Source organism: Aotus nancymaae, unplaced genomic scaffold (assembly GCF_030222135.1).
Source record: "Aotus nancymaae isolate 86718 unplaced genomic scaffold, 86718_ANA_hifiasm-v0.15.2.pri h1tg000022l_1, whole genome shotgun sequence".
Taxonomy (NCBI): domain Eukaryota; kingdom Metazoa; phylum Chordata; class Mammalia; order Primates; family Aotidae; genus Aotus; species Aotus nancymaae.
The window spans coordinates 4965069-4980797 of NW_026988435.1; positions in this window are offsets into that span (position 1 = coordinate 4965069).

Sequence of the window (15729 nt, forward strand, 5' to 3'; positions counted from 1 at the left end):
TTTTATTGAATAAGGAGCCTTTCCCTATTGCTTAGTTTTGTTGACTTTGTGGAAGATCAGATGTCTGCAGGTGTGCAGCTTTATTACTAGGCTCTCTATTCTGCTCCATTGGTGTATATGTCTGTTATTGTACCAGTACTGTGTCATTTTGGTTACTGTAGCATTATAGCATAGTTTGAAGTTGGGTAATGTGGGGCCTAGGTTTTATTCTTTTTGCTTAGGATTGTTTTGGCTATTTTGGCTCCTTTTGATTCCATATGAAATTTGGAATCATTTTTTTCTAGTTATAAAAAATGGCATTGGTAGTTTGATTGTAATAGCATTGAGTCTGTAGATCCCTTTGGGCAGTATGGCCATTTTAATGACATTGATTCTTCTAAACCCTGAGCATGGAATGTTTTTCCATTTGGCTGTGTCATCTGTGATTCCTTTCAGCATTGTTTTGTAGTTCTTCTTGCAGAGATGTTTCACTGCCTTGGTTAGATGTGTTCCTTGGTATTATAATTTTTTTGTGTGGCTATCATAAATGAGATTGAGTTCTTGATTTGATTCTCAGCTGGAAAGGATAGAAATGCTACCAGTTTCGAACATTTATTTTTGTTTTAAGACTGAGTTTTGCTCTTGTCACCCAGGCTGGAGGACAGTGGCACAATCCCAGCTCACTTCAACCTCTGCCTCCCAGGATCAAGTAATTTTACTGTCTCAGCTTCCTGAATAGCTGGCACTACAGGCGCCTGCTACTATGCCCTGCTAATTTTTGCATTTTTAGTATGTCTTGAATTTCATCCATCCTTTTTGATATGCCCTGTCACTTATGATTTTTGTGCAAGACTTATCACTGCTGTTCTTGATTATACTCTAGCCTCATACAGTTTCTTTGTTTTCAGTCTCTCATCCTTAAAAATCTATTACTAGTTGATCCTGAGTGACATTGTAAAGGAGTATCCTTTTTTAAAAGAAATAAATTTTATTACATTATTTCTCTGCTAAACTTTTTATCACAATTTTAGCTTTCTATCACTTTTGAGATAATATTGAAACATTTAGCCTGATATTCATGGTCATTTAGAGAGATATAGACACAACTATAGATGACATGTAGATAAAGGCATAGATGTCAATACAGTTTGAGATACAGATAATCTTCCCTGCTTTCTTCTCTAGTCTTATTTTTCCCACTGTCACCTGATGTTAGTGTCACATGGAGCTGTTTGCAATTCTCCCCCGAAGGGCATCGTCTTTGAACATGCTGCTCTTTTGTCTATAAGACTTATCCTTTCTAATTTTCTTCAAGAAGTTGTACTTGATCCTTCAGTGTGTTGCAGTTGTACCTCCTAACCTTTATCACTAAAAAAGTGGGAAGGAGGAAAAGAGAGAAAGGGGGAAGGGAAAGGATGAAAGAAAATGATTTAGTGAGCTATTACAATAGGGAGAGCACGCCAAAAATGAGATCTGCAAGCATCCTATTGGTTAGGCAGAAAAAGACTTTTCTTTTACGGGGAGGAGTAAACAAGGCTAGAAAGAACCCTGAATGGAGGAGTGGGATGAGTAAAGGGGCATGGTAGGATAGTAGATATGAATGTTTTTACCTGAGACCCAGCCTATTCTCAGAAGGGATCATAAAAGAGGAATTATGTGCTGGCTCAAGGTGAGAGCCAGTCAACGTTTATGGCTCTGGAAGAAAAAGAAATCTAATTAAACTTTGAATAACAAGCATTTGGTTCTAACTGATTAGTGGAGACAAAACAGTTCAACTCACTTATGAGGCAAGGGAGGGAAATCTGGAAAGTCTGTCTTGTTAAGCCTTGTCAACATTTATTAAGAGAGCCTCTATAAGTCTTGTAAATCATATGGTGAAAAGTAGTTGCTTGCAGTAAAGCCCTTTCTGGAACACAAAGAATGGCAGGCCATGTCTCACTGACAGCTGAACAGGCGGGCCTCAATGCAAGCAAGATAAAATCAATTTTGTCACACCCTACAACTCAACATGTTAAACTGTTGAGTCTTGAAATCAAACTCACTGTAGTCTTCTTGACAATTATTCTATCTCCAAACCTTGTGTTACTATCCATCCGATAGTTCAATCCAGAAGTCTATGAGTTACTATTTGACTCCTCTTCCTACAAATAGCCGCTCTTCCACAATATACTATCTATTCTCCCTCTTACACATATTTCATTTTAAAATATTATTCTGTCTCAGTAGCCACCTTTTTGTTCTAAGCCATTATCATTTCTCACCTGAACTACTAGAGCAAGTCCTTCAGGTTACTCTCTGCACTGTAGGCAGCTTATCTTTTATGCAACTGATCTCATGGACTACTGCACTGAAAATATTCTTTGCTTACCTTTTGTCTTCAGATACTAACCAAACCTTTAACATGACCTCTAAAGCCATAGGCAAGCATTGCCATGTTCTCTGCCCCAGGATAGCTCCCACTGACCATAATTTTTTTCTGATTATGGGAGACTAAGTTTTGCCTGCTCATTACACCACTTGGTTATCACTTTGTAGAGTGCATGGCATATCATATAATCTGAAAAATGCAATGAATGAGGAAAATATTGAATAAAAGAAAGAACATTAAATGCACAAAAATATATTAATAGCTATCTACGTAGCTTCAAATGTTTCTATAGGACAGAACTTATTGGAAGTTATAATTTGGAAATAAAAACAAATTATTTAATAGAAGTAAAATGAGAAGAGCTAGTGATAGTTAAAAGTGGCAGGTAAATTCCTAAGCAAACAAGGTTGGGTCCCTGGTGAAGCTCAACCTTCATGCCAAATGCAACCAACCTATCAGCTCCAGATAAAATCCATGGAGCAGAATGAGAACTCCCATTCCCATTGCCATACTTTCTCCATATTGGTCCTTTCCTTTTACCTGTTTTACATATACCTACCCTCCCCTGATTAGCTCTATACCCTATCTTGCCTCTTTCTGAACGGCGTTTTTTCTCTAGAAGTCCAGTGTGCTATCCACTGCGCAACGGTCTGAATGGTGTTTTTTCAAACCCACCCACAAATCAATCAGCATGCACTTCCCTGTTCCAAGCCCATAAAAATCCCTAAACTCAGTCTTGTGACCGGTAACCCACTTTTAGGTCCCCTCTCACTGCCAAAAGCTTTGTTGTCACTCAATAAATTCTACTCTGCCTTACTCACCTTCCAGTACCCACGTACCACATTCTTCTCAGGTGTAGAACAAGAACTCAGAACTTACCAAACTTCAGGACTGAAAGAGCTACAACACTAGCTACATCCTGCTGACTTTTTCCCTACTGATACTTGATTTAGTGTATTATACCAAAATGATTGCGACCAACACAGTATATGAACATACAGTATTTCAGCTATACACTAATTTAAAATTGCTTTTGTAAACCAATCTGAGTATCTAGTCCCACTTAAAATATTGCTTTTAACAAACATACAAACGAAAATTACAGAGGGTTAAATATGAGTCAAAACCAAAAGTTCTGCCCTTTCTTCTTTCATCCTCATTGTTTTTTTGGCTATTACCTAGATCATGGTAAATAGTTTCTATTGTATACAAAAGCTAGCATTTCCTCTACAGCTTTGTGCCAGTGAGAGACCAGAAGCCTTTAGAAAACTAACTTATGCACAGAAAAGACACATGATGTTCAATAAGTAGGTGTGAATATCTTATTACATAAATATTCAAAGTAAATATATCTCTTTAATTAGTTTGAAATGATTATATTTTTTACAGAACTTATTCTTGCCTTACACTAAGCCTCTAAAATTATAAATAAGAACACAATTTTTTGACTAAAGTCTATTCCCAAAAAAGGAATTTATGAATAAAACCTTATTTTATAGTTGATATTTTGTCTCTTATTAGGTGCAAATGTTTTCATAAAATATACTAACGTGAAACAATTGTAAGCTAATCTTGTAAGAAAGGGACAATTGTTAATGAAAGAGTGATTGTTAACCAAAAAATAATTTTATTATACTGGTTTCATTTTTATCTGAATATTTAGTATATGAGCATAACCAATTAAAGCATAGATAATATTAAATTAATAGCATTTGAGATTTTTAGTTACAATATTTGACAATAATTATGTGGAATTTTATGTTTCTTTGTATTAGGTGAATTCATTTGTACTACTAGCAATGCAAAGAAGGTTTTTTTAGAATGTATACATAAAAGTGTATATTTTGTTTTCTAGGTGTGAGCAATTTTATTTTTTTAAAAATTTATCTTAGGCCAGGGCAGTGGCTCACACCTATAATCCCGGCACTTTGGGAGGCTAAGGCAGGTGGATCATGAGGTCAAGAGATAGAGATCATCTTGGTCAACATGGTGAAACCCCGTCTCTACTAAAAATACAAAAATTAGCTGGGCATGGTGGTGGTGCGCACCTATAGTCTCAGCTACTAGGGAGGCTGAGGCAGGAGAATTGCTTAAACCCAGGAGGCAGAGGTTGCGGTGAGCTGACATAGCACTCCAGCCTGGGTGACAAGAGTGAAACTCCATCTAAAAAAAAAAAATTAATCTTAGAATCTCAGTTTCTTATGGTTACAGAAGTATACAAATATCTGGTAAAAACTTTGTTTATATTTTTCTGTTTTTTTCTATTAAAAGCTTACAGTACAATTAAAACAATATTTAAACAAAATGTCAAATAGTACTAATGTAACTGAGTACCTCTTTTCCTAGAAATTGTTCTTCCAGTTTCCTTCTTTTCCTGTTTTCCATGTGTGCTCAATGCTTACTTAGTCCTTTAGGGACGTGATTATCATCTTTGCTGTTTTTCACCAGACACCCTGTGCACTGCTAGCTTATGTATGTTTTCTTAGAAGTTCCAGAGATAGAGTCTTGAAAAAATCCAGGTGTCTGTGAAATTCTTCCCCACCAGCAGAACACTTCAAGGCTGTGATTACTTTATAACTCAGTTATGCCTGTGATAGTGCCAGCCCATTCACCAGATGTGGCAATAACTCAAGTCATAGGAATAAGTCATGTAGACCTGTACCACCTCACCCCCATGCATATCCCTAATGCCAAGCTTCCCTTTTTAAATTTTTGCTTTCTGCTCCATATTTGAAATGGTTTCATTAAGAAAAGAGCTTAAACCATTTCCTCATTACTAGCTTTAGAAAATAAAGTCAGTTTCTTTCTACCTAACCTTGTCCTTGTTAATCAACATTGCAAACAGTGAACAGCTGAACTTCCTTTTGGTTACATTAATGCTGTCTATAAACTGATATTGATTTATTTACATTGTTTTCTTGGCTTTTTGAAAGCGTTGAAGAATAGCTCATCAAAAACCAAAAGGGAAAGATGCGTTTTACTAGTAGGACTACATGCATATTGAGTTTAAATCTACTGTGCTGGCCAGTAAACCTTCATAAACTTCATGAGAAAATAGTGTTAGCTGTATTTTTGATAGTTTTTTATAGAGGAGCACATCTTCAAATCCTTTGTACCTTGCTTGGAAGAACCTAAAAACAAGTTTGTTTATATGAGGTTTGCATTTGCCTCTTATTCTCTTTAAAATTGTGGTTGAATTGTCAGAATTTGTAATAGGTTTTTACTAGCTGGGCAATACTTCTTCTAACATAAAATTAATGTTAGTAGTTTAAAATTAATCATGGAAACCAAGCTGAATATATTTATTTTATCTTTCTTCTTCCTTCTGGTAATTATTTAATTTTTTTCTTTTTAAAATAACTTTGCAAATTTACTGCTTGTAGAGGGCAAATATTAGCTTTCCTAAGACTCTCCTAATAACTTTTGAAAGTTTTTTGGTTTGCTTCATACATTTATAACCTTTTCTCATTCTGCATTTTCTATGATCTCCTTGAGTCGGTTGAAAAAGCACTTGGACTTTTATAACTGGGAATTTCTAAGTTTCCACTACTGGTTTATGGCTTTGAATTTTAAGAGCTGCCAATGAAAAGCAAAAAGGTTTATAATTGACATTTGTTCTTCAGGGAAGTAAACTAAGAAGCAGAAATTTGAACTCACCTATGGAAAAAAAATGAGTTCGTTTCTATCTGCCCTAACTTTTAACAAACAAAATGACAGTGGTTGACGGCAGAGCTGCAGAAGCCTATTTCAATCCCCAAATCTTGATGTTTTGTTGTCTTTTCAGCGTAACTGCTTACATTAGTCACCATTGTATGTGCCTTTAAATAATTTCACCGAATGTTAAGGAGATTAAAAGTTTTGACTTAATTTTAGACAGAGGAGCCTGTCAAAATTGTAAAATTGTATAAAAACTCAAGCCTGTTATGCTCTCAATATTATTACTATTATTATTATTATTATTATTTGAGACCGAGTCTTGCTCTGTCACCAGGCTGGAGTGCAGTGGTGCAGTCTCGGCTCACTGCAACCTCTGCCTCCCAGGTTCAAGCGATTATTCTGCCTCAGCCTCCCGAGTAGCTGGGACCACAGGCACACACCACCACGCCTGTCTTAATTTTTTTTTTTTTTTTAGTAGAGATGGGGTTTCACCGTGTTGGCCAGGATGGTCTCAATTTCCTGATCTCATGATCCGCCCATCTCCTCCCAAAGTGCTGGGATTACAGACATGAGCCACCGCGCCCGACACTCTCAATATTATTATTCTTAACAGTGATTGCTATTATTTGTCTGACAATAAAAATAATGAAGACTTCTGTTTCAATTTCACCATGTAAAGGGCTTGAAAGTGTTCACAGCATGCTTATAGTAATAAGGATCTAGACAAACTGAAAATCAATGAATTTTCTTAAAACCCTAAATAATTGAATTTTCACAGCAAACTGTTACACTGATCTCTAGAGAAACAGGCTAATAATAGAGTCTTAAATGAGATCAACTTCCCTAGGACAGAAGCTATAGGAATCATAAACTTGTAGAAAATATTAAACAGCAATTTTAAAGCTAGAACCTGTGTGGACTAAAATGCAAGTGTGAAAATGACAGGGACTGCAGTCTTAGAAGGATCCCCACACTTTCATTGTTTAACCTGTAGGAATTGCGCCAGACAATGAAGAGATTAGAAAACTCACACCATGACTCCATAGCTCTGGTGGGGAGGATGGTGATAGTGGTGGTAGAAGAGTAAACTTTATGGAATATATCCAGAGAATTTTATACAGCTAAGTTGTAAGTTGTACTCTTCAGGGAAAAAAAGAGGCTCTGCCAGAACCTTCTCAAAGCTTAGGGGAAGACTTTTCCCCTGCAAGTCCCTCTAGTCTTCCCGTCTCAGTAGTGAGGGAGGAGCAAAGAAACACTTGTGAAGGTTATAGCCAAGAAACACATGCCCACTAAAAATCTGCGATTTAATCCTAAGATTACAGACTGCTTCCCATCCTTCATAGTTTACCTCCAGGCCACCAGGACTCCAGTACAACAACAGCATATTACAGCTAATAGAGCTGAAAGCGGAGCCTCTGTTGAAGGCAGAGTTCTTAGAGAAACCTAAACACAGCAAAGGAAGCGAAACGAGGACACTAGAGGAATTTTAGACCTCTAGCACTTACAGCTGCAAGATGTGTTAAACACAGCTCAGTTTCTTGCTATTAGAATAACAAAATGACACACACTGAAATTTTTAACAAAAAATTACAAGTCATGCTAAAAAGCAAAAAAAAAAAAAAAAAAGTCTAAAGAAACAATGCAGCCAAAAAAAAATTCAGATATGACACAGTTGATTATTAGAAAGGGATTTTAATAAGCTATGAATAAAACAGTATGGGATCTAATTTAAAACAATAGAGTATAAAAACATAAATAATGTAACCAGAGATATGGAAACTGTAGGAAATAAAAATAAAATAAAATGCAGTATAATAGAAATTAAGCATGCCTTTACGCCAGGCACAGTGGCTCATGCCTGTAATCCCAGCACTTTGGGAGGCTGTGGTGGGTGAATCATCTGAGGTCAGGAATTCAAAATTAGCCTGGCCAAACCCCACCTCTACCAAAAACATAAAACTTATCCAGGCTTAGTGGTGCACACTTGTAGTCCCAGCTACTTGGGAGACTGCGGCAGGAGATTTGCTTGAAACTCTGAGGAAGAGGTTGCAGTGAGCAGATAAGATCACGCCATTACAACCGGGTGCAGTGGCTCACGCCTGTAATCCCAGCACTTTGGGAGGCCGAGGTGGGTGGATCACGAGGTCAAGGGATCGAGACCATCCTGATCAACATGGTGAAACCCCGTCTCTACTAAAAATACAAAAAATTAGCTGGGCATGGTGGTGTGTGCCTGTAGTCCCAGCTACTCAGGAGGCTGAGGCAGGAGAATTGCCTGAACCCAGGAGCGGAGGTTGCGGTGAGCCAAGATCGCGCCATTGCACTCCAGCCTGGGTAACCAGAGCGAAACTCCGTCTAAAAAAAAAAAAGATCACACCATTATACTCCAGCCTGAGTGACAAGAATCACTCCATCTCCAAAAAAAAAAAAAAAAAAGGATAAAAGAATGACTTTGGTGGACTCATTAGCAGAATTCACAGAGGGAATGAATTAAAAAGAATTGTGCTTGAAGGTGAATCCCTTGAAACTTCCCAAACTAAAGAACATCATAACATGATTTAAAAAAACAAACAATTTTTAAGAAGTAAGGAAGAATTTAAAAAGACATAAAGTTCAAAATTAAGAATAAAAGCAGAAAAAGATAAGAGAACTAAACATCTAACCTATATAAAATTACATAAGATATATATTTTCAGTAGATTTCTTATCAAAGTCAAATAAAAAGAGATTAAAGTGAAACTTTTAAAGTATGGGGAAAAAAAGTGTAGGCAAAACATCCCCTGAAATTCAATATCCAGTTAAAAGTGGAAAAACAAAAAGAATTTCCAAAGCAAACAAAAACAGAATTTATTTTCAACAGATCTGTCATTCAAGAAAAGTTTAGACAAGTTGTTCAAGGAGAGGAAAAGGGATATGTTTAGAAACTCAGATTTTAGAGGAAGGAAGTGTGTCAGAGAAGAAAAAAGGTAATTTAAAAATTTTCATTAGCTTTAATTAAACTAAAAGATAACTATTTAAAGGAATAAATTATTGGATATTTACAATATTTGAATAAGTGAAAAAAATGACAGCAATATCATGAAGAAAGAATTGGAGAAGTTGGGAATTATTTATTATATCTACACAACACATGAAGTGTTAGAAAGTTATTTTAAAGTGGACTTAGATCAGTTAAAAATGTATATTAGAAAACTCTAGGGTAACCTACCAAATATTTCTAAAAACTGTAATTGATGTGCTAAAACAAAATAATAAAATACTTGCTTTTAAAACAGAGAAGGCAGAAAAAAGGGGAAAACAAAGAATTAGAAAAACAGAAAACATTTACAAATATGTCGTATATGAACACAACTATATCAACAATTAATTTGTGTGAATAATCTAGATAAATAAATAAAAGTATAAAACACAACTATTTGTCGTCTATTGTAAATTTCCTAAATATAAACAATCAGGTAGGTTAGAAGTAAATGGATGGGTAAATATATACCACATTAACACAAATCTAAAGAAAGATATAGTAGGTATATGCACTTCAGAAAAGGGAAGAATAGGAACAAAGAGGAGCATTACATAATGGTAACAGGGTCAGTTCTTCAAGAAGGCATGATAACCCAAAAGCTGTATATATTTAACAGCAGTATCTTAAAATATGTGAGGCAAAGACTGGTTCAAATATAAAAATATTATTTTAAAATTAGCAAATTAATTTCATCAGTGTACGAAATAAGTATACCTGATGTCTAAGTGAGATTTATTCTAGATATGTCAGCCTAATTAAGTGTCTTGAGATGATCATTGTAACCCACCACATCAAAAAACAAAACAAAAAGAAAAATTATATGGTCACATCAAATGATGCAGGAATTATATTTGACAAAATAAACTACCATTTAAAGATAAAGGGAAAATTCCTCAATTTGATAAAATACATCAATTTTAAAAAACTCTAGAGATAACCTACTTAATTATGTGAAACTGGATATTTTTCTCTAAATTCAAAAACAAGGCAAGGATGTCCTCTTTCTGCATTCTATACGTTGTTCTGGAAAGTCCTAGGTACTATAGACTTTAACAAAATAATAATATAAAATGTATGCAAACTTGAAAGAAAGTGATAAACTGTTTGCACATAATATTATCTGTGGAAAACACTGAAAAAATGTAAAAGTCCTGTAAATGAGCTAAAAACATATGCTCAAGGAAAACCCTCCCATGAATGTTTACAAGAGCCTTATTTATAATTGCCAAAACTTGTAAGCACCCAAAATGTTCTTCAGTAAGTGAATGGATAAACTGTGGTACATTCAGTCAACGAAATAATATTCAGTGCTGAAAAGAAATGAACTATCAAGTCATGAATACACAGGGAAGAACCTTAAATTCATATTACCAGGTGAAAGAAATCAATCTGAAAAAAACGTACATACAGTGTGATCACAACTATATGACATTTGACAAAGGCAAAACTATGGAGAAAGTAAAAATATTAGTGGCTTTCAGGAATTAGGGGCAGTGAGAGATGAATAAGCAGAAGATAGAGAAATTTGGGGGCAGTGAAAATAAACTATATGAAACTATAATGATAGGTACATGCACATTTTTTCAATCTATAGAATGTTAAACACCCACATTGAACCCTAATATGAACTAAGAATCAGAGTCATCCAAAACAAGAAAATTCTGAGAAACAGCAATAGCAGCCTATGGAGACTTGAGCACAAAATGTTATGTGGTATTCTGGTCAGGATTCTGGAACAGAAAGGCGACATCAGGTAAAACTAAGAAAATCTGAATAAAGTATGTTTTTTAGATGATAACATTATTATCAACAATTATATTAATAATTATAACAAATGGACTAAACCAGTATAAAATATTAATGGGGAAAACTGGGTGCTGGTTTATGGAAAATCTCTATTTTTAAAAGCGATGCAAAGTTTCATTTTTCTCTCACATAAAAACACAAGCCCATTCAAAAGTGGGCGAAGGACATGAACAGATACTTTACAAAAGAAGACATACATGAGGCCAACAAGCATATGAAAAAATGCTCATCATCACTGGCCATTAGAGAAATGCAAATCAAAACTACATTGAGATACCATCTCACACCAGTTAGAATGGCAATCATTAAAAAATCTGGAGACAACAGATGCTGGAGAGGATGTGGAGAAATAGGAACACTTTTACACTGTTGGTGGGAGTGTAAATTAGTTCAACCATTGTGGAAAACAGTGTGGCGATTCCTCAAGGACCTAGAAATAGAAATTCCATTTGACCCAGCAATCCCATTACTGGGCATATATCCAAAGGATTATAAATCGTTCTACTATAAGGACACATGCACACGAATGTTCATAGCAGCACAGTTTACAATAGCAAAGACCTGGAACCAACCCAAATGCCCATCGATGATAGACTGGACAGGAAAAATGTGGCACATATACACCATGGAATATTATGCAGCCATTAAAAACGAGGAGTTCGCGTCCTTTGTAGGGACATGGATGAACCTGGAAACCATCATTCTCAGCAAACTGACACAAGAACACAAAATCAAACACCACATGTTCTCACTCATAGGCGGGTGTTGAACAATTAGAACACATGGACACAGGGAGGGGAGCACTATACATGGGGGTCTGTTGTGGGGGAGTGGGGGGGACAGCGGGGGGGTGGGGAATTGGGGAGGGATAGCATGGGGAGAAATGCCAGATATGGGTGAAGGGGAGGAAGGCAGCAAATCACACTGCCACGTATGCACCTAAGCAACAACCTTGCATGTTTTTCACATGTACCCCAAAACCTAAAATGCAATAAAAAAAAAAAAAAAAAAACACACATTGAAGGTGGCAGTTCAGGGCTCTCTGAGGCCCCAGACTGTCATCTTCTACCCTCCTGTGTATGACCTTCATCCTGTAGTTCCCCTCAGAGTCTGGGGAAGTTCCCAGGGCTCCGGCTGTCATGTCTGAGCCATTCGTTGGCCTGAGGAGGAAAGGCACAGTTAAAGGCCCAGATGGAGAGGAGGCCTCCCTGCTGCACCAGCTCTCTTTAAACAACATTCCTTGAAGTTCCATGGAACACCTTTACTTATATCTTGCTAGTCATATGCCCACACCCTGCTGCAAAGGAGGCTGAGAAATGCAGGCATTTAGTCCCAGGTACAATACATACAATTAAAAACAAGGGTTCTTTTACTAAAGAGAAAAAGAGACTAGCTCTTGAGGATATAGCAGCAAGTAGTATTTTCAGTGAAATCGATTGTGGAACTTTGTGAACTCACCTTCCTGTAAGTGAACGCACTATCTGTACACAGAAAATTCCCTCCTTTTATGTCAAATTTATTTATAAGATGAAAGTTTAGATGGAGAATAAGGTGCCCTCCTAACAGCTGCTCTGAAAACGAGTGATTTGGGACAAGTCAAATTATTACATATAAACATTCTAGATTATAATTAATCATTTTTTTTGTCTTGTAGCAGTTCCACTACTTAGACACACGAAAAAAGGCAACTTTTTTTGTAGTGCTTTGAATACAACTGTGTGAACCATCATCTCTTGGCAAACTTTTCAAGATGCTGAATTTATTTGCTTAGGTATGAAAATTATTACACTTCTAAGACAAAGAAGATGAAAGAAACACAAACATGGGTACTGGTGTGGATTGCCAAATGAAAGAAAGAGCAGATCTCAAACAAGCATTGACAAACCAGCATGTTTCATATGAAAAAGTGAAAAATACACTATCTCTATAAATCCATCAGATAAAAATAGCTTTGGGAGGAAAACAAATACTATTAACTAGATATTTGTTTTTGTGATGCTGCCCATAATTAACTGGGATATTATTTTTAATGACCAAATGTACATGCTTTAGATTTATATTAGTAAGTGGATCTTATATTTACATGCATGATTATATGTTTGATACAAGTATGTGGATATATATACACACACACAGACAATGTATGATTCAATGAATATTGACTATATTACATGGCAAAAGTGGGTATCTGTTTTGAGGTGTGACAGAATTTCTCACATTTAGGACCTGGAAAATTTTAGAAGTAATAATTAGAGCTAAAAATCTTTGCAAGTCTTAGTGTTTCTCCTTATTATTACAATAGCTTAAGGTTGAGATTACAGAGGTTGCTTTTTTTAGAAACTGAGTCTCAGAGAAGTTTAGTGCTAGATTCAGATGACATAGTTAGGCAATAACAATGATGAAATTAGAATTCAGGTTTCCTGACTTCAAAGGTAGTATTTCCTATATAATATTACTAAGTTATTAGACCACTTTGGAAGCCTATGCTTTAGATGTATATAAACAGCATTTCACTGGATTGGTCATAATGTGGTTCTACTAAAAATACTGAATGAAGTAGGCACTAATTTCACTGCTCAGATTTGATACTGCAGACATTTGTTTCAACAACAGAAGGTGTTTTGAGGTGAATGTTAAGCCTTTTGTTTTATAAGTAGGATCTCAAAAGAATCTTAAGTGCCTTTGTACTTCATGAACTCAGGTCTTATGACCTTCTTCTAGCAGCACATCTAGCAGTGCATTGCCATTTCATTTAGTCATGTTTTAAAAATGTTAAATTTTAATTATGCTTAATCAGCCTAATATTTTTGATATTTTTTGTCCATATGTATTTGGGTTTTCCAGAGAAAAAGAATGAATAGGATAAATATTTATATTTATATCTATATTTGTATATTATATTTCATATATGTTAAATCTTTTATTATATATTATATCTATCTATTTATATGTGTGTGTGTGTGTGTGTGTGTGTCTGTGTATGTAAGAGAGGTTGCTGGTAAGTCCAAAATCCACAGGACAAACCACCAACAGACTGGAAACTCAGGCAATGAGTTGATGTTGATAGTCTTGAGTCCAAACCATTCTTCTGGAAACCTCAATTTTTATTCTTAAGGTCGTTAAGAGAGTGAGTGAGATTTACCTACAGAATGTAGAATAATTTACTTTACTATCTGATAATCAAAAAGCTGATCACATTTTAAAAATATACCATCCAGACAGCTACATCTAGACTACTGCTTGACCAAACATGGTTCAATCATACCCTAGCCAAGTTGGCATATAACATTGATCGATACACCTTCTGTGCCAGATTTATTTTCAGTCTTTCAATTTCTTGTGTAATAGAACTATATATCAGCATATTTTTTCATGTGATTCTCAGTGTTTCTTGGTTTGTGATACAAAGATGATAAGTAGTTTTTTTGAGAGATGATATGTAAAAACATTAAGTGATATGTGGAGAAGTGACAAGGGAATTGGAAGTCAATTAAGATGTGTCATGAAGCTAATTATTATTATAGTAAACTGGAACTCAGTATACTCCAGTTGTTTGGCGTCCTTGTATGTCAAGAATCTTAGAGGTTTTCCAACTGAGGATAGAGGGAACTAGTTGGTTATTTATAAATAATATATATATTATAAATGCAAATTTATAAATAAATAACTAGTTATTACTTATAAATAATGTATAAGCTAACTTCCATATGCAGTTGTTTGAGGTTCTACTCTTAAGGTACCGGGTGGCAGTCATTAAATCTGTTCTGCCTTGTACATGAGAAGAGCATAGACCAATGACCAAAAGCATCTCTGGAGACAGAGCACAGAGGTAGGTAATAAGCAGCCAATGGAAAATTCTAAGGTAATATGGATATGACACAAAAGCTACTGATGCTGGCCACTTCTTATACTATTTAGATCTGCAGGTGATGCGTATTAAGTCCCTCTATCCTGTCTCTGGTGGGGACCAATCACAGTGAGTCCTAAGGCTGTCATTCCTTGTCCTATTAAGGTACTATTAGTGAGGCACTATCTCCTTATTCAATTGCTTATTTAAAAATCTCCTTAATTACTCCCAGCACTTTTGCTCATCTAGGTTGTTTGCCCAATAAGATAAAGGGATCTTCATCTGTGAATGTCTAAAGAATGCATAGTTTGTAGTTGCACAATTGCTTATTCACAATATCTAAGAAGATATCCTAGTGATTCTTCTGGATTGTAGGCATATTCCTCCCAATCTCATAGCCTCATGAAAATTCAGAAGAATCACCCCTATAAGTATAGTCCTGTTTTTTTTTTTTTTTTTTGTCTTTTGGCATGAGACATGAAAGAATGACCAGACAGCAGCCACTGCGTTAAATTCAAAGAAACCTCACTCTGTCTTCTCATATTTTTCAATTACCCATATCCCAAATCTTTAGTCTAGCAGAGCCTAAATTTGCAAAGACTAGATGAGTATATCTCAAAGCTGGTTCCTAGGTGGCATTTTTGACAGTCAGTGCACATCCCAATTCCAAAGGTCTTGGAAAAATGGGGTGTTCCACTTTATTCAATGTAAATTTACTCAGTAACTAAATACCAATCATTTTAAGAGAGAGCTGGAATAATGACCACTGTCTATATTTGCCAAATGGTTGGTGTCTCCTTCTTAAAGTGAATATAATCTTTCATTGACAATATTGTCTCTATGTCTCAGAACTGACTTTGATCTAGAAACTGGATGAAAGATTGTGATATTCAAGAGTGGTGGCAGAAAGGATACTTCTCACTCACTTTTGATTTTTTTTTTCTTGTTGCTATTGTCATTGGAGATATCAAGCAATGTTACCGACTCCATATTTATCTAGCTTCTAGGAACTCCACATTCTATCAGCCATAACCAATGATCCCTAGTTGT